Source organism: Rana temporaria, chromosome 1 (genome assembly GCF_905171775.1).
Source record: "Rana temporaria chromosome 1, aRanTem1.1, whole genome shotgun sequence".
Taxonomy (NCBI): Eukaryota; Metazoa; Chordata; class Amphibia; order Anura; family Ranidae; genus Rana; species Rana temporaria.
Window position 1 is genome coordinate 552,333,570 of NC_053489.1, and position 26,597 is coordinate 552,360,166.

Consider the following 26,597-nt stretch of genomic DNA (forward strand, 5'->3'; position numbering starts at 1 on the left):
AGTATTACAGATTATTAATGGATTTATACTTGTCTTCTACCTTAGTCTAATGTCATTGTATGTACATTTCTGTACATGGAGAGGGGAGAGCAGTGTATGGTTTTTATGGCCTTTAGAAAAAGTATTACAGTTTATTCCTGTACTTGTACACTTGAGTATATCTAAAGGAAAAATGTGTTTCTTTTTTTGTTGTTTTAGACAGAGTGGAGAGAGATTAGGACACCTGTCAGTTTTTTTTAGCTATTTATGTCCCTGTTAGACCCGGTTCACACGGGGGCGGCACGACTTTGGGGGCGACTCGGCAAGGCGATCTCAAGACGACTTCAGAGGCGACTTGCAAAATGACTTCTGTATTGAAGTCAATGCAAGTCGCCCTGAGTCGCCCCCAAAGTCGTACAAGAACCTTTTTCTAAGTCGTTAGAGTTTCATTGAACAGAGCGGAGCGCGACTTGTCAGGCGGCTGAGTCGCCTGACAAGTCGCCCCTGTGTAAACTGACTCTTAGGCCGCGTACACACGACCAGTCCATCCGACGAGAACGGTCCGAAGGACCGTTTTCATCGGTTAACCGATGAAGCTGACTGATGGTCTGATGTGCCCACACATCATCAGTTTAAAAAACGATCGTGTCAGAGTGTGGACACGTAAACCACGTAGGACGGCACTATAAAGGGGAAGTTCAAATCCAATGGCGCCACCCTTGGGGCTGCTTTAGCTGATTTTGTGTTAGTAAAAGACAATTTGCACTTTTCTGTCTGTTACAGCGTGATGAATGTGCTATCTCCAAAACGAACACTAGTTTTACAAGAACGAGCGCTCCCGTCCCCTCATTTAGTCTGAGCATGAGTGGATTTTGAACCGATGGTCGTGCGCACTAACGACCGGTTTTAACCTATCGGTTAGGCGTCCATCGGTTCAATTTTAAAGCAAGTTCTCTTTTTTTGGACCGAAGGACAATTGACCGATGGGGCCCACACACGGTCGGTTTGGACCGATGAAACTGAACTTCAGTCCGTTTTCATTGGTTTTCTCCGAGTGTGTGTACGCAGCCTTAGAGATTCATTGTTTCTATATGTCCTGGTGACCATCATCACTGGGAGTGAAAGTGAAAGAAAATCTCAAATGTTAAGTGGTCTTCGGAACAGGAATAGAGAGGAAATCCTCCATTGGGGAAACTAGTTCTGATGACCCTGGTGACAGTCAAGGATTTTCCCTCACTTCCTGCTGTGGCTATGGGAAAAGAAGAAAAGGGAACTCTCCCCAATTGGATACAGATGGGAAAATAAGTAAAGGGAAATCTCACCAATCAGATACAGATAAGAAAATAAGTAAAGGGAAATCTTACCAATCGGATACAGATAGGAAAAGAAGTAAAGGGAAGTCTCACCAATCGAATACAGATGGGAAAAGAAGTAAAGGGAAATCTCACCAATCGGATACAGATGGGAAAAGAAGTAAAGGGAAACTCACCAATCGGATACAGATGGGAAAAGAAGTAAAGGGAAATCTCACCAATCGGATACAGATGGGAAAGGAAGTAAAGGGAAATCTCACCAATCGGACACAGATAGGAAAATAAGTAAAGGGAAATCTCACCAATCGGATACAGATAGGAAAATAAGTAAAGGGAAATCTCACCAATCGGATACAGATAGGAAAATACGTAAAGGGAAATCTCACCAATCGGATACAGATAAGAAAATAAGTAAAGGGAAATCTTACCAATCGGATACAGATAGGAAAAGAAGTAAAGGGAAATCTCACCAATCGGATACAGATAAGAAAATAAGTAAAGTGAAATCTCACCAATCGGATACAGATGGGAAAAGAAGTAAAGGGAAATCTCACCAATCGAATACAGATGGGAAAAGAAGTAAAGGGAAATCTCACCAATCAGATACAGATGGGAAAAGAAGTAAAGGGAAACTCACCAATCGGATACAGATGGGAAAAGAAGTAAAGGGAAATCTCACCAATCGGATACAGATGGGAAAAGAAGTAAAGGGAAATCTCACCAATCGAATACAGATGGGAAAAGAAGTAAAGGGAAATCTCACCAATCAGATACAGATGGGAAAAGAAGTAAAGGGAAACTCACCAATCGGATACAGATGGGAAAAGAAGTAAAGGGAAATCTCACCAATCGGATACAGATGGGAAAAGAAGTAAAGGGAAATCTCACCAATCGGATACAGATAGGAAAAGAAGTAAAGGGAAATCTCACCAATCGGATACAGATAGGAAAAGAAGTAAAGGGAAATCTCACCAATCGGATACAGATAGGAAAAGAAGTAAAGGGAAATCTCACCAATCGGATACAGATAGGAAAATAGGTAAAGGGAAATCTCACCAATCGGATACAGATAGGAAAATAAGTAAAAGGAAATCTCACCAATCGGATACAGATAGGAAAATAAGTAAAGGGAAAGCTTACCAATCGGATACAGATGGTAAAAAAAAACTGATAGTCCTCACTTACTCTATTTAAAATTAGGGTACTTTTATTAAAAAAACAAAAAGAAAACAAAAAACCCGGAGTCTAGCTTTAACTACTTGCCGACCAGCCGCTGTAATTTTACGGCGGCAGGTCGGCTCCCCTGTGCGAGAGCCCGTAGCTATACGTCGGCTCTCGCGCAGGCCACTAGGTAAACAAACAGCTCCCGGGCCTGTCAGGGAGAGAAATGCTGATCTTCTGTTCATACAATGTATGCACAGAAGATCGGTCATTTCCCCTAGTGAGGCCACCCCCCCTACAGTTAGAACACACCCAGGGAACAAACTTAACCCCTTCCCCGCCCCCTAGTGTTAACCCCTTCACTGCCAGTGTCATTTTTTTAGTAATCCAATACATTTTTATAATGATCCCAAAAATGTGTCAAAAGTGTCCGAAGTGTCCGCCAAATTATGTCGCAGTACCGGAAAAAAAACGCAGATCGCCGCCATTACTAGTAAAAAAAAAATATTAATAAAAATGCCATAAAAATACCCCCTATTTTGTAAACGCTATAACTTTTGCGCAAACCAATCAATAAACGCTTATTGCGATTTTTTTTTTTACGAAAAATATGTAGAAGAATACGTATCAGCCTAAACTGAGGAAAACATGTTTTTTTTATATATATTTTTGGGGGATATTTATTATAGTAAAAAATATTATTTTTTTTTGTTTATAGGTGATCAAATACCACCAAAAGAAAGCTCTATTTGTGGGGAAAAAAGGGCGCAAATTTTGTTTGGGAGCCACGTCGCACGACTGCGCAATTGTCAGTTAAAGCGTTGCAGTGCTGAATCGCAAAAAGTGCTCTGGTCTTTGACCAGCAACATGGTCCAGGGGTTATGTGTTTAAATAAACACAGATTTAGAGTGTAACTAATGATCTTTTCCCAGTCCTTATTTTTTTTAAATATGTCACTTTTTGCTAGTAAGTATTCAATATCTGCACCACACAATACATAACAGATTGTACTGGTTAATACACATTTTATTTTTTGCTAAGTATCCACTATGCACAGTCATCAATCATTTGACTTGAACAATTCAGTTATTCAGTTCATCTAATGTGTTAATCCTAACAATTTGTCAATCCTGCATGGGAAAAGTTAGATAAACTACATATGGCACTCAATTCCTAACAGTTATACCAGCCGTGGTATGCAGGGCAGGACTTAGGGTGGTGGGGGCCCCTGGGCTTGAGTGTTGAAGGGGCCCCCTGGAGCCGAGAATTGGGGGGGATCGAAGTTGTTGAGCGGGGGGGGGGCGAATTGAAGTTGTTGAGCGGGGGGGAGCGCATTAAAGTTGTTGAGCGGGGGGGGATTTTGCAGTTGTTGAGGGGGGGAGTGCCTCTCACCTGTGCCAACAGCCGGGGCCACAGACTGTCATTAGCCCGGCTCTCGGCTTTCTTCCCTTCAGCAGCCACAGTCCTCCACACACCACTCCGGTTCCTCCTGCTTCCGTGCTGCCTCCTCTTGCAGTGCGGGAAAATTAACCCTTTTGCGGGACTGCGGGAAGAAGCTGTCTGTGCGGGAAAGTCCCACAGAATCCGTGCGTGTTGGGAGGTATGCGCAGGGCCGCCATCAGGAATTTTGGGGCCCCTTGCACAGCTTAAGGCATGGGCCCCCTGAAGCAGAGAACCTAGGGGGGGGTGGGGGTGCTGCCGCCTGAAATTGAGAAGCGTGGGGGCTGCCGCAAATTGAGAAGCGGGGGGGCCTTTACAAAAAAAAGAAGAAATAAAGAAGAAAACAAATATATATAAATATATGTAGCCATCCGGGGCCCTGGGGACCTCTGGGCCTTTTAATAAAAAGAAAAAAGAAACCTCTGGGCCCTTTAATAATAAAAAAAAAAACATTTATAAAAAATACATAAAAAAAAGGGAGGTTGCCAAACCCGGGGGCCCTGGGGACCTCTGGGCCCCTGGGAACCTCTGGGCCTTTTAATAAAAAATAAAAAAATAAACAAAAATAAAAAAATAAACATTTATAAAAAAAATAAAAAAGGGGGGGTTGCCACATGGGGCCCTGGGGACCTCTGAGCCCTTTAATAAAAAAAAAAATATATATATATATATATATATATATATAAAAAAAAAATGTAATTTTTTTTATAAAAAAATAAAAAAGGTGGGTTGCCATCCGGGGGCCCTGGAGACCCCTGGGCCCTTTAATAATAATAATAAAATATATATATATATATATATATATATACATATATATATATATATTATATATATAAAAAATATATAAAAAAAAACATTTTTTTTACAAAAAAATAAATAAAAAAAAGGGGGGTTGCCATCCGGGGCCCTGGAGACCCCTGGGCCCTTTAATAATAATAAAATATATATATATATATATATATATATATATATATATACACACATATATATATATATATATATTATATATATAAAAACAAAAAATAAATAAAAAAAAGGGGGGTTGCCGTCCGGGGCCCTGGGGGCCCCCGGGGACCTCCGGACCCCTCCGGACCCCTAAAAAAAAAAAAAAAAAAAAAAAAAATTTTTTTTTTTTTTTTTTTTTTAAAGGGGGCCCCCTATTGGGTGGGGCCCCTGGGCTTGAGCCCAGTCAAGGCCAATGGTAAGTCCGGCCCTGGTGGTATGCTATATTAGCCTTATCTTGGCATGATAACTTCATTTAATTACTATATATCAAGGGGAGGGGGTTATGTTTAGTAGAGATACAAGGAAAATCAATTGGAAAACACACATACCCTGGTTAGAACAATGTTTAACCACTTCAGCCCCGGAAGGTTTTACCCCCTTCATGACCAGGCCATTTTTTTCAATATGGCACTGCTTCGATTTAACTGACAATTGCACGGTCGTGTGACACTGTACTCAAAATTGTCCCAAGCAAGGTTTTTACCCACAGTGTCCCAAAAGCTGTCCACAAGTAGATCTCCAGTGAGGGAGATCCATCTGCAGACCAGGGGGCAGATTCAGATAGAGATACAACGGCATATCTCCTGATACGCCGTCATATCTCTGAGATCCGGCAGTCGGATCTATGCGGCTGATTCATAGAATCAGGTTCCGCATAGATCTCCCTAAGATCCGACAGGTGTAAGTGACTTACACCGTCGGATCTTAGGCTGCATTCTCCCGCTGGCCGCTAGGTGGCGTTTAGTTTTTTCCACGCGACGAATATGCAAATGAGGTTTTCAGACGATTCCGAAACGAATGCCTGCCCGTCGCTTTTTTTTTACGTCGTTTGCGTTTCGGCTTTTTCCGGCGGATAGTTACCCCTGCTATATGAGGCGTATCCTATGTTAAGTATGGCCGTCGTTCCCGCGCCGAGTTTTGAATTTTTACGTCGTTTGCGTAAGTCGATTCAGAATACGGCCGGACGCAAGTTACGCTCACGCCGAAACCAATGACGTCCTAGCGACGTCATTTGGAGCAATGCACACTGGGAAATTTAGCCGGCGCCGCATGCGCAGTTAAATCGGCGCGGGGACGCGCCTGATTTAAATAGTACACTCCCCCTAGCCGCGGAATTTGAATTCCGCCGGGGGATTTACGATACGCCGCCGCAAGTTTTGAGGTAAGTGCTTTCTGAATACAGCACTAGCCTCTCAAACTTGCGCCAGAGGATCGTAAACAGATAGATTACGCGGATCTAAAGATCCGCTGATCTATCTGAATCTACCCCCAGGACTTTAGCGTGGTGTCCTCCAGAAAACATCCATTAACAATGTTCTCTAGGCAGCTGCTGAGGCCCAGACTGCAATTTCCTGTCTCAGTAAAGCTGCCTTCAGGGGAAGTAGCTCCAAGAGACCTGGAACCCTCTCTGGAGGGAAAAGAATACTAGGGCAAAACTTCCTTAATATTTATCACCCCCCCAGCTACTGTAACTACACACAGTAATGCGAGGCTTTCTCCCTGGTGTGGAGTGTCGTGCTCGCCCCCTCCCTTGGACTACAGGAGAGTCAGGACAATCTCTTTGTTGCAGATAGAGAAAGGAGCTGTGTGTTAGTGGGCGTCCTGACTCTCCTGTTGTCCAAGTGAGAGGGTGAGCACGACACTCCACACCAGGGAGAAAGCCTTGCATTACTGTGTGTAGTTACAGACAGAAGAACAGGAAGTGAGGATTTCTCAGAAGAAATAAGGACATTTAAAAGCAAAATCAAAGGATGAGGTAAGTGAAGGAGGACTGCACTAGGGTAAAGGAAGCTATTTAGGAAAATAAAAAGTGTACAGTACCTTTACAACCCCTTTAAGAAGTATAATACACCCTTCTGCTTCTACCTCTCCGCTCCTGGCTGCAATTACTGCCTGCTGAAGTGGGTAGATCTGCTTCTGTGCAAACTGACACTAGCAGATTAGTGTCTGCAGTATTAATAAGAATTGCAATGTAGAAGCTTTATTTTGCTCAATTGTGGTTACTCTGGGTTATTCATAGCAGATTGATCCCAGGTTCACACTGGGGAATGAAGCTGAACTCGCACAATTTCACTCCCGCCTGTCAGTCCCGATTTCGGCCGCCATTACAGAGACATCTGTGCAGGTTTCTGCACAGATGTCAATGTAAAGCGCGGGCCGAAATCGCAAAAAGTAGTACAGAATCTACTTTTTGAAATCGGTGCAGCGACGCAGATGCGGTGTCGCACTGATTAGGACGATGCCATTGCCGGTAATTGGGTATTTCTTAGCTAGGAATACCCTCCTGAAAACTCGGCACCCCCAGCTGCTGTCAAGTTGAGGGATGTATTTCTCTAGTCCCTAGTGCGCTAATTTTTAAATAAGAGCAATACCCTCCTGCCTGAATGCCTGAACTAAGGGCAGATAGATTCAAGGAAGTAAATGCTACATGAATTATCTACCCTTACTTAAGTGCTCCGTGGCCAGAATTACCAGGGGGGGTGTTTTTCAAAGTGATTTCCCAGAAAAATAAAACATGGAGACTAGGGGTGCAACGGATCACAGTTGATCCGTGATCCGAACGGGTCACCCCCTTCGGATCGGAACACACTGTGATCCGCGGATTGCCACGGCTCCGGAGCTAGGCCGAAGCCGCGACCTTTCCTAATGTTACGGCGGTGGCTCCGGAGCTAGGCCGAAGCCGCAGCCTTTCCTAATGTTATGGCCGCGGCTTCGGCCTACCTCCGGAGCCGCGACCATAACGCTAGAAAAGGCCGCGGCTTCGGCCTAGCTCCGGAGCCGCCGCCGTAACATTAGGAAAGGCCGCGGCTTCGGCCTAGCTCCGGAGCCGCGGCCATCTTGGTACACCCGGCGGCGGCCCTCCTCTGTTTACACAGAGGAGGAGCCCGCACTCGTGGGACACGCCGCTCATCTGTCGGTACTAGCTGGGGGGGTCACTGTACTGAGAAGGGGGTCACTGTACTGAGAAGGGGGTCACTGTACTGAGAAGGGGGTCACTGTACTCAGAAGGGGGTCACTGTACTGAGAAGGGGGTCACTGTACTGAGAAGGGGGTCACTGTACTGAGAAGGGGGTCACTGTACTCAGAAGGGGGTCACTGTACTCAGAAGGGGGTCACTGTACTGAGAAGGGGGTAACTGTACTGAGAAGGGGGGTCACTGTACTGAGAGAAGGGGGGTCACTGTACTCAGAAGGGGGGGTCACTGTACTCAGAAGGGGGGTCACTGTACTGAGAGGAGGGGGGGTCTCTGTACTGAGAGGAGGGGGGGTCTCTGTACGAAGAGGAGGGGGGGTCTCTGTACTAAGAGGAGGGGGGGTGTCTGCACCGAGGGGGTACTATAGTTGGTGGGGGGGGAGGAGATGTGGATATTACAGTGGGGGAGATTTTTTTTTGCCGATCCGAAAAATGATCCGATCCGTGACTCCTGATCCGAGGAACGATCCGAACCGTGAGTTTTTTGATCCGTTGCACCCCTAATGGAGACATGGGTGGATGGATGAGTTTGCTTTGGATATTAAAAATGAATTAAATAGGGTTTTTGGTTTGTGGTGTTAGGATGCAGCGTAGTTCCGCTTTAAAGCTGGCAAGATCACTAAAGCGGTTCTTATTTAAAACACTTCTATCCTCTGTGTCTAGCGCTAAGTACTGTGTGGTTTATGTACGCTATGTATTTTACCAAGAACTATTAACCACATCCCAGTCTGTGGACCTATAAAATATCCTGTTCTGATGGGTTTTCTTTTTCTTTTTCCTTTGTTTACTTCCTCAAGCTTGACACCAGTATGTGTACTGGGCAGCTTTATAAGACGTAAAAACTCAACAAACAGAGGAAAAAAACTGATGTATAATTCTTTAATAAAGGGGCCAGTACAAACTAGATGGTTTACTTCAAAGCAGACTGCAATAATATGTACTAAACAAAAGCTATATTTACTTGTTTCCTCGTATTCTAGATGTATTTTTGAAGCAGACCCCACAGGGTGGTACTAAAATGTATTATCGTTTGTTATTTTCTATAGTAATATCCTGCACTACCTATATTTTTATTATTATAAAACCCAGAATATAGGCCAATAGGTTTGGCAATGTGAGTGCAAGACAATGCAAAACATGCTTTACACATTTGAACCAAAATTTACTAAAGGTGCATATTTTGGCCCAGATTCACAAAGCACTTACGCCAACGTATAACAAGTTACGCCGACGTAAGTGCAAATGTGCGCCGTCGTATCTGTGCGCCAGACCCACAAACAGATATGCGCCTAAAACCAGGCTACACCCCGCCGACGTAGCTTGCTTATGCCGGCGTAGGGTGGGCGCACATTTAGGCTGGGTGCATGGTGCCGCTCCCATTGATTAGCCATTCAAACATGCAAATGAGGGAAATACGGCGATTTGCGAACGTACATGCGCCCAACGCAGGCTACGCGAGGTGCGCGTAAGTTGTACGTCCGGCGTAAAGTTATTCCCCATAAAGGAGGTGCAACCCAGCAGCAGACATGCAAAGGTCTGCACCAGGGAACACAAGCCGGCGTATTTTACGTTGGACGTGTGTCTGGCTGGGCGTAGGTTACGTTCACGCCGTACGCAGTGATCCGGCGTAGTTTAGGCAGTTGTTCTGACGTGGTTGCGAGCAGGCATAGGGGGATTCGTCCACGTCACGGCGCATGCGCAGTTCGTGATACGTGTCTGTCTGGCGCTCGGCCCATCATTTGCATGGGGTCACGCATCATTTGCATGGGTCACGCCCACTTCCACCTACGCTGGCGTACGCCTTTGAAACCCACGCCACGCTGGCGCAGCGTTGGGAGCACTGGCTTGCTGAATTCCATGCTTGCCTCTCTGCGCTGCATTGGCATAGCGTACAGTGGTTACTCTACGGCGTAATTTGCGCCGTGCTCTCTGTGAATCTGGGCCTTTGTGCTCAGGTTACTGAAACTCAAATCACTCTCGCTATCCAATCATATGCAAAGGAATATTCTTTTTTATATTTCCTCTGTACATATTCACTTTACATGCAGTAATTTAGTAAATCACCACCAGTGTAAGACATGAGCTCATTCTGTTAAAAATATAGTAAGCTGGTTTATGATAAGTGGGATCTTACCTGTAAAGCTAATGCCGCGTACACACGACCGTTATTCATGTCATGGAAAACAACAACGTTTTTCTCAATGTGATTCCTCTCAAGCCTGCCTTGCATACACACGATCGTGAAAAAAAATGCTCGAGCAAAGCGCGGTGACGTACAACACGTACAACGGCACTATAAAGGGGAAGTTCTATTTGAATGGCGCCACCCTTTGGGCTGCTTATGCTAATTTCCTTGTCTCATAACTTGCTTCTGAGCATGCACGTTTTTATCCCCCTCGTTAAAGTGTACACACAACACAAAAAACGACAACGTAAAAAACGACGAGAAAAAATAGAGCAGGTTCTAAATTTTTAAAGGCCATTTTTCTCGTTGAGAAAAATGCTCTGGAGCCTATACACGGTCGTTTTTCATGACCAATTTAAAAAATTGCATTTTTCTCGTCATGAAAAACAGTCGTGTGTACGCGGCATTAGAGCTGAGAGACATATACAGGGAGTGCAAAATTATTAGGCAAGTTGTATTTTTGAGGATTAATTTTATTATTGAACAACAACCATGTTCTCAATGAACACAAAAAACTCATTAATATCAAAGCTGAATATTTTTGGAAGTAGTTTTTAGTTTGTTTTCAGTTTTAGCTATTTTAGGGGGATATCTGTGTGTGCAGGTGACTATTACTGTGCATAATTATTAGGCAACTTAACAAAAAAATATATATATACCCATTTCAATTATTTATTTTTACCAGTGAAACCAATATAACATCTCAACAATCACAAATATACATTTCTGACATTCAAAAACAAAACAAAAACAAATCAGTGACCAATATAGCCACCTTTCTTTGCAAGGACACTCAAAAGCCTGCCATCCATGGATTCTGTCAGTGTTTTGATCTGTTCACCATCAACATTGCGTGCAGCAGCAACCACAGCCTCCCAGACACTGTTCAGAGAGGTGTACTGTTTTCCCTCCTTGTAAATCTCACATTTGATGATGGACCACAGGTTCTCAATGGGGTTCAGATCAGGTGAACAAGGAGGCCATGTCATTAGTTTTTCTTCTTTTATACCCTTTCTTGCCAGCCACGCTGTGGAGTACTTGGACGCGTGTGATGGAGCATTGTCCTGCATGAAAATCATGTTTTTCTTGAAGGATGCAGACTTCTTCCTGTACCACTGCTTGAAGAAGGTGTCTTCCAGAAACTGGCATTAGGACTGGGAGTTGAGCTTGACTCCATCCTCAACCCGAAAAGGCCCCACAAGCTCATCTTTGATGATACCAGCCCAAACCAGTACTCCACCTCCACCTTGCTGGCGTCTGAGTCGGACTGGAGCTCTCTGCCCTTTACCAATCCAGCCACGGGCCCATCCATCTGGCCCATCAAGACTCACTCTCATTTCATCAGTCCATAAAACCTTAGAAAAATCAGTCTTGAGATATTTCTTGGCCCAGTCTTGACGTTGCAGCTTGTGTGTCTTGTTCAGTGGTCGTCGTCTTTCAGCCTTTCTTACCTTGGCCATGTCTCTGAGTATTGCACACCTTGTGCTTTTGGGCACTCCAGTGATGTTGCAGCTCTGAAATATGGCCAAACTGGTGGCAAGTGGCATCTTGGCAGCTGCACGCTTGACTTTTCTCAGTTCATGGGCAGTTATTTTGCGCCTTGGTTTTTCCACACGCTTCTTGCGACCCTGTTGACTATTTTGAATGCAACGCTTGATTGTTCGATGATCACGCTTCAGAAGATTTGCAATTTTAAGAGTGCTGCATCCCTCTGCAAGATATCTCACTATTTTTGACTTTTCTGAGCCTGTCAAGTCCTTCTTTTGACCCATTTTGCCAAAGGAAAGGAAGTTGCCTAATAATTATGCACACCTGATATAGGGTGTTGATGTCATTAGACCACACCCCTTCTCATTACAGAGATGCACATCACCTAATATGCTTAATCGGTAGTAGGCTTTCAAGCCTATACAGCTTGGAGTAAGACAACATGCATAAAGAGGATGATGTGGTCAAAATACTCATTTGCCTAATAATTCTGCACTCCCTGTAGTGGCTGTTACAGACCTGTAGTTCTGAAAATTCTAGTTGCATTGCTGTCCTGCTGATCCTTTAAACTGATAGCGAACCCTTCTTTTTATAAATAATAAACATGGTAAATTTATCTGCTCTGTGCAATTGGTTTTCTACCTGTCTGCATTTATTTTCTTACCATTACTATTAGTTTAATTTGAAGATTATCATTAATTTGTCATATAGAGCAGAGCGGTGCTAAAATACATAGTGAATTTAACAATTTCATTATTTATACTTTTCTTTTGCATCTACAATGCATTAATCACACAAAGTACAGTACGCTATAGATATAACAATGTTATCTAGGGCTTCTCTATGACCTTTAAAGGGTTCATCCATGGTAAAAAGACTCTTAGTAATATATGACATGTGCTGCCCCCAACACAGCAGGTTATGTTTACCATATTGCGGTAAAGAAAACCACTATGTAGCACCAAAAGACAGAATGCAGAATTTGAGAGAGAACGTTTTTTTTATATATATAATTTATATTAAGATGATCTATTTTACATGTTTATCCTTAACCTCTTCCCCACCGCGCCATAGACAAAAGACGTCTACAGCGCGGTGGAGTTATTCTGGGAGGACGTCCCTGGGACGTCCTCCCAGAATCCTTCACTCGCGCGCCCCCTGGGGCGCGCTCCCGGAATCATCTGTGAGCGCCGGGTCTGATAGCGGCGGTTTACCACGTGATCGCTCCGTCAAATGACGGATCGATCACTTGTAAACAAACCGGCGAGAGGGGGGAGAGCGGAGGCAGCAGCAGCTGCTGTGGCTGGATCTGTGACAAATGCAGTCACAGATCCAGCCATGCTTCCCTGCGCAATACTCTTCAATAAAATCAATACTCTGCAATAACCCCCCATACTCTGCAATACCCCCATACCCCCCATACTCTGCAATAACCCCCCCATACTCTGCAATAACCCCCCCATACTCTGCAATAACCCCCCCATACACTGCAATAACCCCCCCATACTCTGCAATAACCCCCCATACTCTGCAACACCGCCCCCATACTCTGCAATACCGCCAATACTCCGCAATACCCCCAATACTCCGCAATACCCGCTAATATGACAGAAACAAGATTTTTTTTTTTTTTTTTACAGAATTGTCAGTGTTTTTTCTTTCATAGCGCAAAAAATAAAAAACCCAGAGGTGATCAAATACCACCAAAAGAAAGCTCTATTTGTGGGGAAAAAAGGACAAAAATTTCAGATGGGCACAATGTTGTATGACTGAGTAATTGTCATTCAAATTGTGAGAGCACCGAAAGCTGAAAATTGGTCTGGTTAGGAAGGGGGTTTAAGTGCCCAGTGGTCAAGAGGTTAAAGTTATTTTTCAATTTTTAAAAATAAGTTATTTTATCTGGCAATACGGTTGTGCAAGTAATTTGACTTACGTAATGTATTTCCGCCGCCGATCTGCCGAGTTTTTTTGTAAAGAGACTTTTAAAATACCTTTCCTGAAGTTCTCATTTTGCTTGTGGGCATGTGAAGCCCACAAGCACTTACTTCCTGGAGAGTGATGAGGAGCAGTGACCATCCCCGACCGCACGTCCCACCCCATTCTCGCGAATGCGCATTTTAACAGCAGTGCAACGCCATCAACCACTCTTGTTGCCATCACAACGGACGGCAGTTGTTAAGGCCAACGAAAAACAACAGAAAAGAAGAACAGTGTAACAAGCCAGAAGTCGAAGAATAATGAAGGGAGAGCAGAAGATATCATCGCCGTTTCTTAAAAAATGGATGTCAGCCTGCATGTAAATAAAAAATGTTTTAAAAATCAGCAATCGGCAATTACCTCCTATTAGAGCAGAACTGCTGGAGATTCTGGCGCGATGGATAATAATTAATGCGGACTCTAGCCGCACGTCCTTCTCTGAGTTAGGCTGCTATGTGACTGCGGCGATCAAAACAAAGGGCTTTTCCAATACTGAAAATGGCGCCGTAATATTCATAGAATGCCGTCACTTCCTGTTTGGAAGTCCCGCATTTCTAGCCCTATGGGAAGCGCACTGCATCCTGGGAAATGATGACACACATTTCCCAGGAGCAGTAGCGAGCTGAGGAGCCAAGCTAGATGACGATACAAACCAAGGTGATTCAGAAGGCAGACTTCGTGGGACCCCATAGCAACAGGTATTTCCAGGTGAGTAAAAAAAAAAATTACTCAAATGTTTTTTTTTTAAGGTAATATATAAACATTAATGCGAAAAAAATTTGATGGAAACTCCACTTTAAGAACATTTCAAATACAGTTGAAAATTGGGTAGTGTTTACAAAGGAAAATATTCAATTCATTTCCTATATGTCATGCTATTAGCGAACATATACAGGTATATCTATATGTATACATTACAAAAGTGTAGTCATAGCCAAATTCTATCTTATTAGGTTTATACCATAGGTAAATAATTTGCGATAAAGCAATGATATCTTCCCATCACTTTGTCCTTGATTAAAAAGTAGCTTATTTGTTTTTTCAGCAGTCTTTGAATGTCAAATTTAATGTGCAATTTCCACTGGGTTGGTGCTTCCTCCTCACTTCCTGATGCAAGAATTAATTGTTCTGTGAAATCTCTTAGGAGATATTTTCAAGAATCTGACGTAGAAAGCCTCTGTTATATGTTCTTGAAACAAGGAGCCAGATTCAGAAAGGACTTACGACGGCGCAGCGCCATGTACTCCGTCATAAGTCCTAATCTGGCCTGTCGTATCTATGCGACTGGTTCTTAGAATCAGTTACGCATAGATATCCTTTAGATCCGACAGGCGTAAGTCTCTTACGCCGTCGGATCTAAACTGCAATTTTTTTTCCCCCGCTAGGTGGCGCTTTCGTCGATTTCCGCGTTGAGTATGCAAATTAGCTAGATACGCGAATTCACGAACGTGAATGTGGTCGACGCAGTAGAGTTACAACGTTTACGTTAGGCTTTTCCCGGCGTATAGTTGCCCCTGCTATATGAGGCGCAGCCAATGTTAAGTATGGTCGTCGTTCCCGCGTCGAAATTTAAAAAAGTTACGTAGTTTGCGTAAGTCGTCCGTGAATGGGGCTGGACGTCATTTACGTTCACGTCGAAACCAAGGACGTCCTTGCGACGTCATTTGGAGCAATGCACACTGGGAAATTTTGGGGACGGCGCATGCGCAGTTCGTTTGGCGCGGGGACGCGCTTCATTTAAATGATACATGCCCCCTACCCGCCGAATTTTAATTTCCGCCGGTTGATTTACGCTACGCCGCCGCAACTTTACATGCAAGTGCTTTGTGAATAAAGCACTTGCCTGAAAAACTTGCGGCGGCGTAACGTAAATCGGATACGTCACGCCGCTGCACAGATACGCCAGCTGTACCTGAATCTGGCCTAAGGTCTTTAAACTGTGCATGGGTTACAAAATGCTCATATTCTGTAGGAGATGTTCAATTAAACATAGTTTTAGTCATACATGACAATCTGGCATTTAATGTGTATTTAAAACACTATTTGCTGGGTTCAGAAAGATTTACGCCGGCGTATCAGTAGATACGCCGACGTAACTCTGAATCTGCGCCGTCGTAAGTTTAAGTGTATTCTCAAACTGAGATACACTTAAACCTAGCTAAGATACGACAGCCTGTGCCGTCGTATCTTAGGGTGCAATATTTAGGCTGGCCGCTAGGTGGCGCTTCCGTTGAGTTCGGCGTACAATATGTAAATCCCTAGATACGCCGATTCATGAACGTACGTGCGCCCATCGCAGTAAAGATACGCCGCATACGTAAGGCGTTTTCCGGCGTAAAGTTATTCCATCAAATAGCTGGCCTAGTCATTGTTAAGTATGGCTGTCGTTCCCGCGTCGAAATTTGAAAATGTTACGTCGTTTGCGTAAGTCGTCCATGAATAGGGCTGTACGTAATTTACGTTCACGTTGAAACCAATACATCCTTACGGCGTACTTTGGGGCAATGCACACTGGCAAATGTACACGGACGGCGCATGTGCCGTTCGTAAAAAACGTCAATCACGTCGGGTCACGAGTAATTTACATAAAACACGCCCCCCATCCTCATTTGAATTAGGCGCGCTTACGCCGGCCACATTTACGCTACGCTGCCGTAAGTTAGGAGGCAAGTACTTTGTGAATACAGTACTTGCCTCTCTGATTTAAGGCGGCGTAGCGTAAATACGATACGCTACGCTGCCTTAAAGATGCGGCGCCCTACTTGAATCTGGCCATATGGGCCAGATTCTCAGTGGAGATACGACGGCGTATCTCCAGATACGCCGTAGTATCTCTGCGTTGCGCCGTTGTATTTATGCGCCTGATTCTTAGAATCAGTTGCGCATAGATATCTGTTAGATCCGACAGGCATAAGTCTCTTACGCCGTCGGATCGTAACTGCATATTTACACTGGCCGCTAGGTGGCGCTTCCGTCGACTTCCACGTCGAGTATGCAAATTAGCTAGATACGTGAATTCCCGAACGTACGCCCGGCTGACGCAGTAAAGTTACGCCGTTTACGTTAGGCTTTTCCCGGCGTATAGTTACCCCTGCTATATGGTGGCGTAAGTGCGACGTACCAATGTTAAGTATGGGCGTCGTTCCCGTGTCGAAATTTGAAAAAGTTACGTCGCTTGCGTAAGTCTTCCGTGAATGAGGCTGGACGGGGGCCCCTGATAGTGTATTGAATTGGAGATTTAAAGAAAATGGACTTTATAGGCATGTATAAAATGTAACCAAGTTTTAATAGTTCACATAATGACATGTAATATACACATAATACTTTTTAAAAAAAAACACAAAAAATAGAAAAAAAAGGCCAAATGGTTTTTCCACATGAAATATTTGGTGTATACAGTAGATACTTTCTGCAGGGCTGTACCAATAAACAAAACCCCTGCTGAAAAGAGAGTATCTCCTGGGTGTTTCCAAAGAGTCCTTGAAGAGTTAAAACAGCTCTACGTGTTTCGCGACTAGAGATGTCGCTTCTTCGGGAGCTTCTAGATTTTGAGAAAACATGCTTCAATTAGAGTGTGAAACATATATAGTACATACTAATACATATTGGTATCTATATACATGAATATAAGTGAACTCACCAATGAATGGTGCTATAGAGAGCATTAAACAGTCGCCCGTGCTCTAAACGTGCAGTAGCTGAAATGGACACCCCTCCAATTGAGAGGAGAATCGTCGCCCCCCGGCGCCAACCAAGGAGGCACACAAGGGTGTATGCCCGGAATATGGGCGTGCACCAGATATCTACAAGTAAAGAGTATATAGAAAAATATAATTGCTGGACTGGGGGTAATAGTGTGCATAAACATATGACAACTATACCATACTCACATCGGCAATCACAGGGTAACTATGAAGCAGCCTTTGGGCACGGATGCAGATTTTGGGAACGTTGGATGTTACTCTATGGGAGAGGAAAGGAAATATATTCGTATATAAATGCACTGGCAGCTATAGCCGGGAGCACAAGTCATATTTTTTTTTTTTTTATTCAATAGTTTTTATTTATTTTCATCAAAAGTGAAAAACAATACAACAGTGCAATAATTCGCAGATACAGTAGTAATATTAATCAGAATATGACCATGTGAGATATCAACATACATTAGTTAGTCACATTTCAAATGTCTCGATAGTAACCACCATAAGGGTGACCTATAATCAATTGTTGAACGCGACCAATAGTAGGAAGTGATAATAGTAGGGCAATAACCGAAGCATCCAGCTCACACCTGAGGGTGTTGGCTCGCTAGTTACCGGTAGATTGGATCACCACTCCCCCCCGAGGCCCCTCACGGGAACTTACTGCCCCCGGTGGGGAGTGGTTCTCCTCCATTGAAACAAGAAGAGGCTAATAGTCCCCATACAGGTTTATAACACAGGAAATTCCTTACTACTGGCAAACCAAGTCAACCATGGAGACCACAGAGCTTTAACTTTTGTGAAATGTCCTTGTGAGGACGCCAGGAGTATTTCATGAGTGCAATGCAGGTTAGTCAAGTCGATTACCTCAGTGATCGTCGGGGGAAGGGGGTTCTTCCACCTCCTTGTTATTGATAAGCGAGTTGCTAGAAGAAGGTTGACGACCACATGACGTAGGTTAGTCGGGATTAGCTCTATCCCTAGGGAAAGTATTGCAAGTGCCGGGTCTGGCGTGATCTTGGTTCCCATCATTGTAGAGACAATGTGGAACACGTGTCCCCAGTATCTTTGAAGTTTGGGGCAGCTCCAAAGTATGTGGATGAGATCCCCACTCCAGCCGCATTGCCTCCAGCAGGAGTTAGGGATTTGGGCCTTAAACCTGGATATCACCGCTGGTGTATAGTACCACCTGAGGGTTATTTTGACTGATAATTCCCGTAAATTGGTACAGTTGGTAGCCTTTTGTGTTATTTTACATGCCGTGTGCCATTGAAGGGGAGTGTAAGATTTGTGGAGATCCCTTTCCCATTGTTCATGAGAGGAGGATTTAACGAAGGCTCATGCTGGAACCATTCTCTCACCTGTGCCATGACCGAAGCCGAAAAGTAATCCCGGAAATCAATGTAACCTACCCCCCCAGCCAGTCTATGCTTGATCAACTTGGTGTGAGAACATCTGGACTTTTTCCTTTGCCAAACGAAGCTCGCCAGCATGGACTGCAGGGAGCGGAAGTAACTGGTTGGTACAGGGATCGTCACGTTGCGGAACAGGTATAGTAGCTGTGGCAGGTGAATCATCTTGAATGCGGCAAGTCTGCCCCACCAAGAAAATTCAATTTTACTAAGTTTACCTAGGTCTTGTTGTATCCTGCTTCTTAAGGGTATATAGTTACAGGAGAAGAGGTCACGTGGGGATCTGGTGAGATTAATACCTAAATAGGGTAAGCTGGATTCTACCCAGGTGAATGTAAATTGATGCAGTACATTGCTCGTCACTGGATCTACTCCTAGGTTAAGGATTTGGGATTTAGTAGCATTAGCTTTGTAGAACGAGACCTCCCCATACCAAGTCAGAACTTTTTGAATTTCCGTTAGGGAACGGGAGGGGTCAGTAATCATCAGGATCACATCATCCGCAAACATACTTATCTTATGGGTGCGGGGCCCTATATTGATGCCGGATATGGCTGGGTTGCTGCGAATATGTTCCGTGAGGGGTGCCATCACGAGGTTAAACACTAGCGGCGACAGGGGGCAACCCTGCCTTGTGCCGTTCGTGATGTGGAATTTCTTAGAGAGTAGATTTGAGGAGTACACTCGTGCTGATGGGTTGGAGTACAAGGCGAGTATGGATCTGAATATTTGTCCCCGAAACCCAAATTTCTCCAAGACTGAGGAGAGATAAGACCAGTTGACTCTGTCGAACGCCTTCTCTGAATCCAAGGATAGCAGCAGAGAAGGCGTTCCGGTCGTCGTAGTGTTGTGTATGACATTAATAAGACGTCTCGTGGCGTCGGAGGTCTGTCGCCCCTTAGTGAAGCCCGTCTGGTCCGCGTGAATCAAGGAGGGGAGAATATCAACGAGTCTGTCTGCAATAAGTTTAGCGTAAATTTTCACGTCGATGTTTAAAAGAGATATCGGCCGAAAATTTTGAGGAACCGTGGGTTCCTTTCCAGGCTTGGGGAGGGTTACGATAAGGGCAGACAGCATTTCGTCCGGAAACTGAGATGAGGTTGCTACGTGATTGAATAGGTCGCGAAGGTAGGGAGCCAGAGTGGGAGCGAAGGTTTTGAAGTATTCCCCCGTGTACCCGTCGGGCCCTGGGGATTTCGCCGAAGGGAGTTTGTCGATCACTTTTTGTATTTCTAGCGTTGTGAAGGGTTTGTTAAGATCCAACAACTGGTCAGGTGTAAGGGAGGGGAGCTGTACCCGATCCAAGAAGGCTTCTATTTCCTGTGTTGTAGGTTGATGTGTGTCACTATTGTCTTTTAGGTTGTACAGTTCACCGTAGTATGAACTGAATGCGTCGGCAATTGCTTGTGGATTGATATGTTTATCTCGGACTGTAGGATAGGTGATGTGCGCAATTTTAGATTTAAGTCTATGTCCCTTGATACGTTGGGACATAGCCTTACCCGCTTTGTTGTTTGATGCAAAGGAGGTAGCCTTAAGCTTCCTGAGCTTTTGGTCGTACCCCTCCAGTAGCAACGTTCTTAGTTCGGTTCTTAGTTTAAACAATTGGGCATGTAGGGCCGGGTCGGGTGAGTTTTGTTTTTCATGTCAGTTGAAACTATCTGGGCCGTCAATTCCTCCAATTTTTGCATCCTCCTCCTTTTCCACCTGGCCCCCAACTGTATAAAGTAACCTCTCATGTAAGATTTGTGCGTACACCACAAAACCGCCGGGTCGGACACTGAGCTTGAATTGGTGCGGAAAAATTCCTCGAGGCGTTCGGAAAGGAACGACTGATTGTCAGTGCGTTGGAGCAGGAAATTGTTCACTCTCCACACAAAGGCCTTTGGGGTAGAGTGTTGGTTCATAATTTGGATACTTATTGGAGCGTGGTCCGACCAGGTGATTTTGTGGATCTCTGAAGCACATACATTTTGCAATAGCCATTTATCAGACAAAAACAGGTCGATGCGCGAGTAGGTGTTGTGACGAGAGGAGAGGAAGGTATAGTCCCTCTCCGTCGCGTGACAACACCTCCACATGTCGTGTAAGTCATGTGAGCTTAAAAAGGCAGATAGTGGTGAAACAAATCGTTTAGGGCCAGCGGAGGAGTCCATGTCGTAATCCGGCACAATGTTAAAATCACCACAAATAAGAAGATGTCCTTGCTGAACTTTCTGGGTTTCCTTCAGAACTTTCTTCAAGAAGCCAATCTGTCTAGTGTTCGGAGCATAGACATTCACTATAGTGTATTGAACGTGTTCCACTGTACATACTAGTATTATATAGCGGCCTTCAGGGTCCAGGATGCTGTTGTGGAGTTGGAATGTAACAGAGTCTCTAATTGCTATCAGGACTCCCCTTTGTTTCTTTGTGTAGCAGGCCGAAAACACATGGGGGAAGGATTTGTGTTGGCACTTAGGGGCAGCGGTGAGGGCGAAGTGCGTTTCCTGGGCGCATACTATATCGCTATCATGGGATAGGGCTGTTTTCCATAGGGAAGCCCGTTTGACCGGGTGGCTGAGGCCTTTCGTGTTCAGGGATAGGACATGAATAGCCATCGTGGACTGTGAGTATGTGTAGGGTAGCGGGAAACTTACAGTTCAGAAGATATCAGAGGTGGCGTCCGGTTCAGGGAAGCGGTCAAGTGGCGATGTGGTAGCTCTGGGTATCACGGTCGGTCGGAAACTATTTGAAACTTTAACAGAACAGGTCTCTGTGTCCACAGCCGTGGGCACCTGGTGCACAGCGGGCGAGTAGCGGTCCAGTAATCGCAAGTTAGGAAGTTAATTGAAAATAACTCAGAGAAACCAGATAACTATAACAAAAAAGGTCAGCAATAAAAACCAGGTATACTGACTCAAATCAGGGGTAAGTCTAAACAGCTGGGTGTTAGTATGACAGAGAACAGGGGGCTTTCGTCGCCTTACATAGTGAGGCTGGGAGGCACTCACTTCCTTCCCTGAGGAGGTTGAAATTGGCGGCGTTTGCCCCTCGGGCGGTGGGCCGAGAAAGCCTGTTGTTCCTCCGGTGAGATTTCTAGGATGATGCCCCATGAATGGAGCATCTGTAGGCCATCCCTTGGGTTAGATATGACCGTAGTCGAGCCATTTCGGGTGATCACCAACGTGGCCGGGTGCCTCCATTTGTAGGTGATTTTGTGGTTGTTAAGAGCTTTGGTCACCGTTTTCATCTGCCTCCTCATGGATAGAGTAAATTGAGAAAGATCTGCATATAGGTGTACACCCGTGAACGGGGCCGGAAGCTCAGGGGTTAATCTCGCTTTTGCTAGCAGCTTCTCCTTGGTTGAGAAAAAATGGATTTTCATAAGCACATCCCTGGGGATGGAGGCCTCCAGGTGCTTGGGCTTGGGAATCCTGTGAATGCGATCTATTGTGCTCTCTATTTGTGACACCTCAGGAAGCAATTTAGCAATCATGTCCCGGGCATATTTTTGCAAGTCATCGGGCAGGATTGACTCGGGGACCCCTCTCATTTTAACATTATTTCTTCTCGAGCGGTCCTCGAGGTCCGCGAGTTTAGCTCTTATCCAGTCGGTTTCATCTGCCTGGTCCCTGCTTGTGTCAATGAGGTCATTCACGGTGGCAACACAGTCATCCATTTTATTTTCCACGTGCAGCACCCTGTCCCCAAGGTTGTTAATTTCTGAAGTGAAGTCTTTCACCATCGCAGATAGATTGAGCATGAGGGAGGATTGTAAGGACAGTAACATGTCCTTCAAAGTAGTGTCCAGGACAGGTTGTCCAGATGTAGGGAAGTGCGCTATGGAGGATGCAGTAGCAAGGCCTACCTTCTCCTGAGGCGTGGGTGAAGCCTCTGCGTCCGGGGCCTGTATTGTTGTGTCCATCCTCATCCGCGCTTTCGCCGGGCTCTGTGTCGATGGGGTATGAGGTGATCTGTCTCTGCCTCCGTGCTGCTCGTTGTCGTCCGCCCAGGAGTCCGGTATCGAATCCGGTAAGTCCGTGTAGGCCGATGAGGCAGGCTGGGAGCGCACGCCGGCGCCATCTTGGCTCCTCCGTTCCCCGGCTGGCATTGTAAAGAAATCTGTCAGTTTTTTCGGGTACCGCTCATCCTTGCGCTTGCGAGCCTGCATCGGGTAGTTGTCCCGAGGATGGACAGGCGGATTGGGGCACTTGGAAGTCGGAATTTCGCCCATTAGTCGCTGTTCCCCCGGTTCTCTGTCAGAGGTGCTGGCTCAAGCGTCCATCTTCCTTGCGCGCAAGCCACGCCCCCCGCACAAGTCATATTGAAAGCAGTAATGTAAAAATAATATATAAAGATAAAGATGGTAAAATCTACCTAAATCAAGCTTTGGATTGCAAGCAGAAATTCTGAGCTCATTCACAATCGCAGACAGATACTGCAATGGTAAGTTGGATCTCAGGGATGTAATTCTGGTAAGAAAAATATAGGCATAGGGATAGGTAACTTAATAATAATTACCGATAGTGTAGACTGAAGGCGCAGTAGTGCAGAGTGGCATGAGTGCCTGTAAGTCTTGCTAGCAGCAGAGCAGGTGAAGTCGTCAGATGGCTCCAACAAGCTGGTGAGCAGGTGGGCAGCTGGTGGATGGCAGACTAAAGCAGGCTGGTACTGGCGACAGTAGGCTGGTGAGGCATGCACTGGTAGCAGACTGAAGAACAGCAGGCACAGCAGGATGAGTCCGGAAGCAGAGTCAGGCACTGGCAGGACAGATCAGGTACAGAGGAGCAGGCAATAATGTGGTCTGGGTGCAAGCAGGGTCAGGAGCCAATCGGTGCAGTAGGAGACAATGGAGCAGGCAGAAGCAGAGGTCAAAGACAAGCCAGGATCAGTGCAGATGGAGTTCAGAGAGTGGTCAGACAAGCCGGGTCAATAACTGGAGTTAGAATACAGGATAACATTAACACAGGATACACAGGAGGCTGAAAGACAAATCAGCACTGAACCTGAGCACTGGCTGAGTTTAAATTGCCTGATTGGCACCAACATCCGTCACAGGTTCCATGCAGGTGCACGCCATTACGCACGAGAATGCCTGATGGCTTGTCTACGCATGTGATTTTGAGCATGTGCATACGTATTAGCCAATGCTCAATTCTTGCGAGCACGAAAAGGAATCTGTTTTAGCCTGTGCACTGAATGCCTTTTCTTACACACTGTACCCCCAATATTGTAAACTATCAAGGAATTCTTTTTCCCTAGGTCTATTAATTTACATAGAGAAAGATAGAACTGCAGGTTCTACTGCTTTGATCAATTTTCCAGCAATGCCAAATAATTTTCCATGTTACAGACATCTTCCATGTAAGGCCTCGTACACACGACCGAGTTTCTCGACAAAAACCAGCAAGAAACTTGCTGGGATTTTTTTTTTTGCTGAGGAAACCGGTCGTGTGTACATTTTTCGACGAGGAAACTGTCGAGGACCCCGTCGAGCCAAAAAGAGAGCATGTCTTCTTTTTCCTCGATGGGAATGGAGAAACTTGCCTTGTCGAGTTCCTCGACAGCCTAACAAGGAACTCGACGAGGAAAACGATGTGTAAATCAGTCATGTGTACGAGGCTTCACAGACATCAACCCTATTGCACACCTTTGTGTTATCTGCAAAAATACATACCTTACCTACCAACCCTTTAGTTATTTCACTTACATATAGATTAAGTAGAAAAGAACCCAGTACACAGCCTTGTGGTGCATCACCCGTGACCGGTCTCTGTTCCGAATGAACCCCATTTTCAACCACACTCTGGTAGCTATTCTTTAGCTAACTGCATATCCATGGAACCGCCCAAGGGTTAAGTCCTAGCTTGTACAGCCTTTTTATTAGATCATTATCTGGAATTGTTCAACTTTGTTGAAATCAATATATGTCCACAGCACCACTCTGATCCATAACATTAGCCTGACATGATCTGCCCTCAGCAAAGTCATGCTGCTTTGGTCTAGCAAGTTGTGTGTTTTTAAGTGATCAATAATCCTTCTTTTCAGGAGTGATTCCAATAACTTGACTACAACAGATGTTAAACTCACTGACCTGTAATTGCCAGCTTCTACCTTGATACCCTTCTTGTGTATAGGTTTAGCTGTCATGGGGAACTTCTCACGCTAGAAGAGATTGATTGCAAAGATCCATTTATGGTTCAAGAACGATACCTAAAAGTTCTCTTGGAACTCTGGGATGAATACCGTCAGGGCCCATTGCTTTATTAAAGTTGTTGTAAAGCTTTTTTTTTTTTAAATAACAAACATGTCATACTAACCTCCACTGTGCAGCTTGTTTTTCACAGAGTGGCCCCAAACCTCGAGTTCTGGGGTCTCCCGGCGGCTCTCGCAGCTCCTCCCCACATCATATAACCCCCTAGGAGAAGCGCTCTCTCGGGGGGTTAACTGTCGCGCTCCCGAGTCCATCATTTGGCGTTCATAGTTGCTGAATGTATGACTTGGCCCCGCCCTCAGTGCCCGCGTCATTGGATTTGATTGACAGCAACAGGAGCCAATGGCTGCGCTGCTATCAATCTATCAAATCGAGAGCCGAGTACCCCGGGCAGAGGAAGAGCGTGTCTCCGCCAGCTGAAGTTACAGGGCTCAGGTAAGTAAAACGGAGGGGTTGAGGGGCCTAGGATAGCATAGGATGCATTAAGGTGAAAAAACACAAGGCTTTACAACCCCTTTAAGCTTTAACCAAACCAGTTCCTCTGCTACCACAGTCTCTTTAAATTCTGAAAAGAAACCATCATTACTAGAACCAATATTATCCCCCAGATTGTTTTTGTTGGTGTATTTTATTTCTGAGAACACTGCATTGTTTAAATAGTTTGCTACATTGAAGTCTCCCTCTACATAAGTGTAATGCTCAGTTTTGATGTTAGGGATTTTAGTAAAAAAAAATTACCTTCAATCTCTAATGTACCTAAAAAAAGATTTTGTCTCCATTCTTAATAGCTGTAGCTATTTTCTCCTCTTTCTGTGCTTTGGCAGCACTGATAATGCGTTTGGTCTCCTTTTGTCTATTTTTATACACTTCTCTATTAGGGATGAGCTTCGAGTTCGAGTCAAACTCATGTTCGTCTCGAACATTGGCTGTTCGCCGAACAGCGAACAATTTGGGGTGTTCGCAGAAAATTTGAAATGCCGCAGAAGACCATGGAAAAGTCTATGGGAGAAAGCTAAAGTGCTAATTTTAAAGGCTTATATGCAAGTTATTGTCATAAAAAGTGTTTGGGGACCTGGGTCCTGCCCCAGGGGACATGTATCAATGCAAAAAAAGTTTTAAAAAAACCGGCAGTTTTTTTGGGAGCAGTGATTTTAATAATGCTTAAAGTGAAATCTAGGGGGTGTGTAAAGTATGCCTGTAAAGCAGTGCTTGTTTCCCGTGCTCAGAACTGTCCCTGTCATTTCTGAAGAATAAAAAGTCATTTAAAATCACTGCTCCTGAAAAAACTGCAGTTTTTAAAACTTTTTTTTGCATTGATACATGTCCCCAGGGGCAGGACCCAGGTCCCCAAACACTTTCTAGGACAATAACTTGCATATTAGCCTTTAAAATTAGCACTTTAGATTTCAAACTTTCAAGTCCCATAGACTTTAATGGGGTTCTAAAATTCACACAAACTTTTGGTCTGTTCACAGGTTCTGGTGTGAACCGAACGAGGGGGAGGGGGGGGGGGCTCATCCCTATTCTCTATCAACTACACTTTCTTAATCTTTTAGGAATTCAACAAAATGTGTCCTTTTGAAATCCTAAACTTTAGTTTTTGTATATGAATTTTCAGTTCTTATTTTAATAACAAACCAAAGACATTTGTGATCACTAGAACCCAAGTTTTCTCCCACCTCAGCATCAGACAATCAATCCCCATTTGTCAGTACTAGGTCTTGAATATAATCTCCTCAGGTTGTGCTTTTTACTAACTGTTTCAGA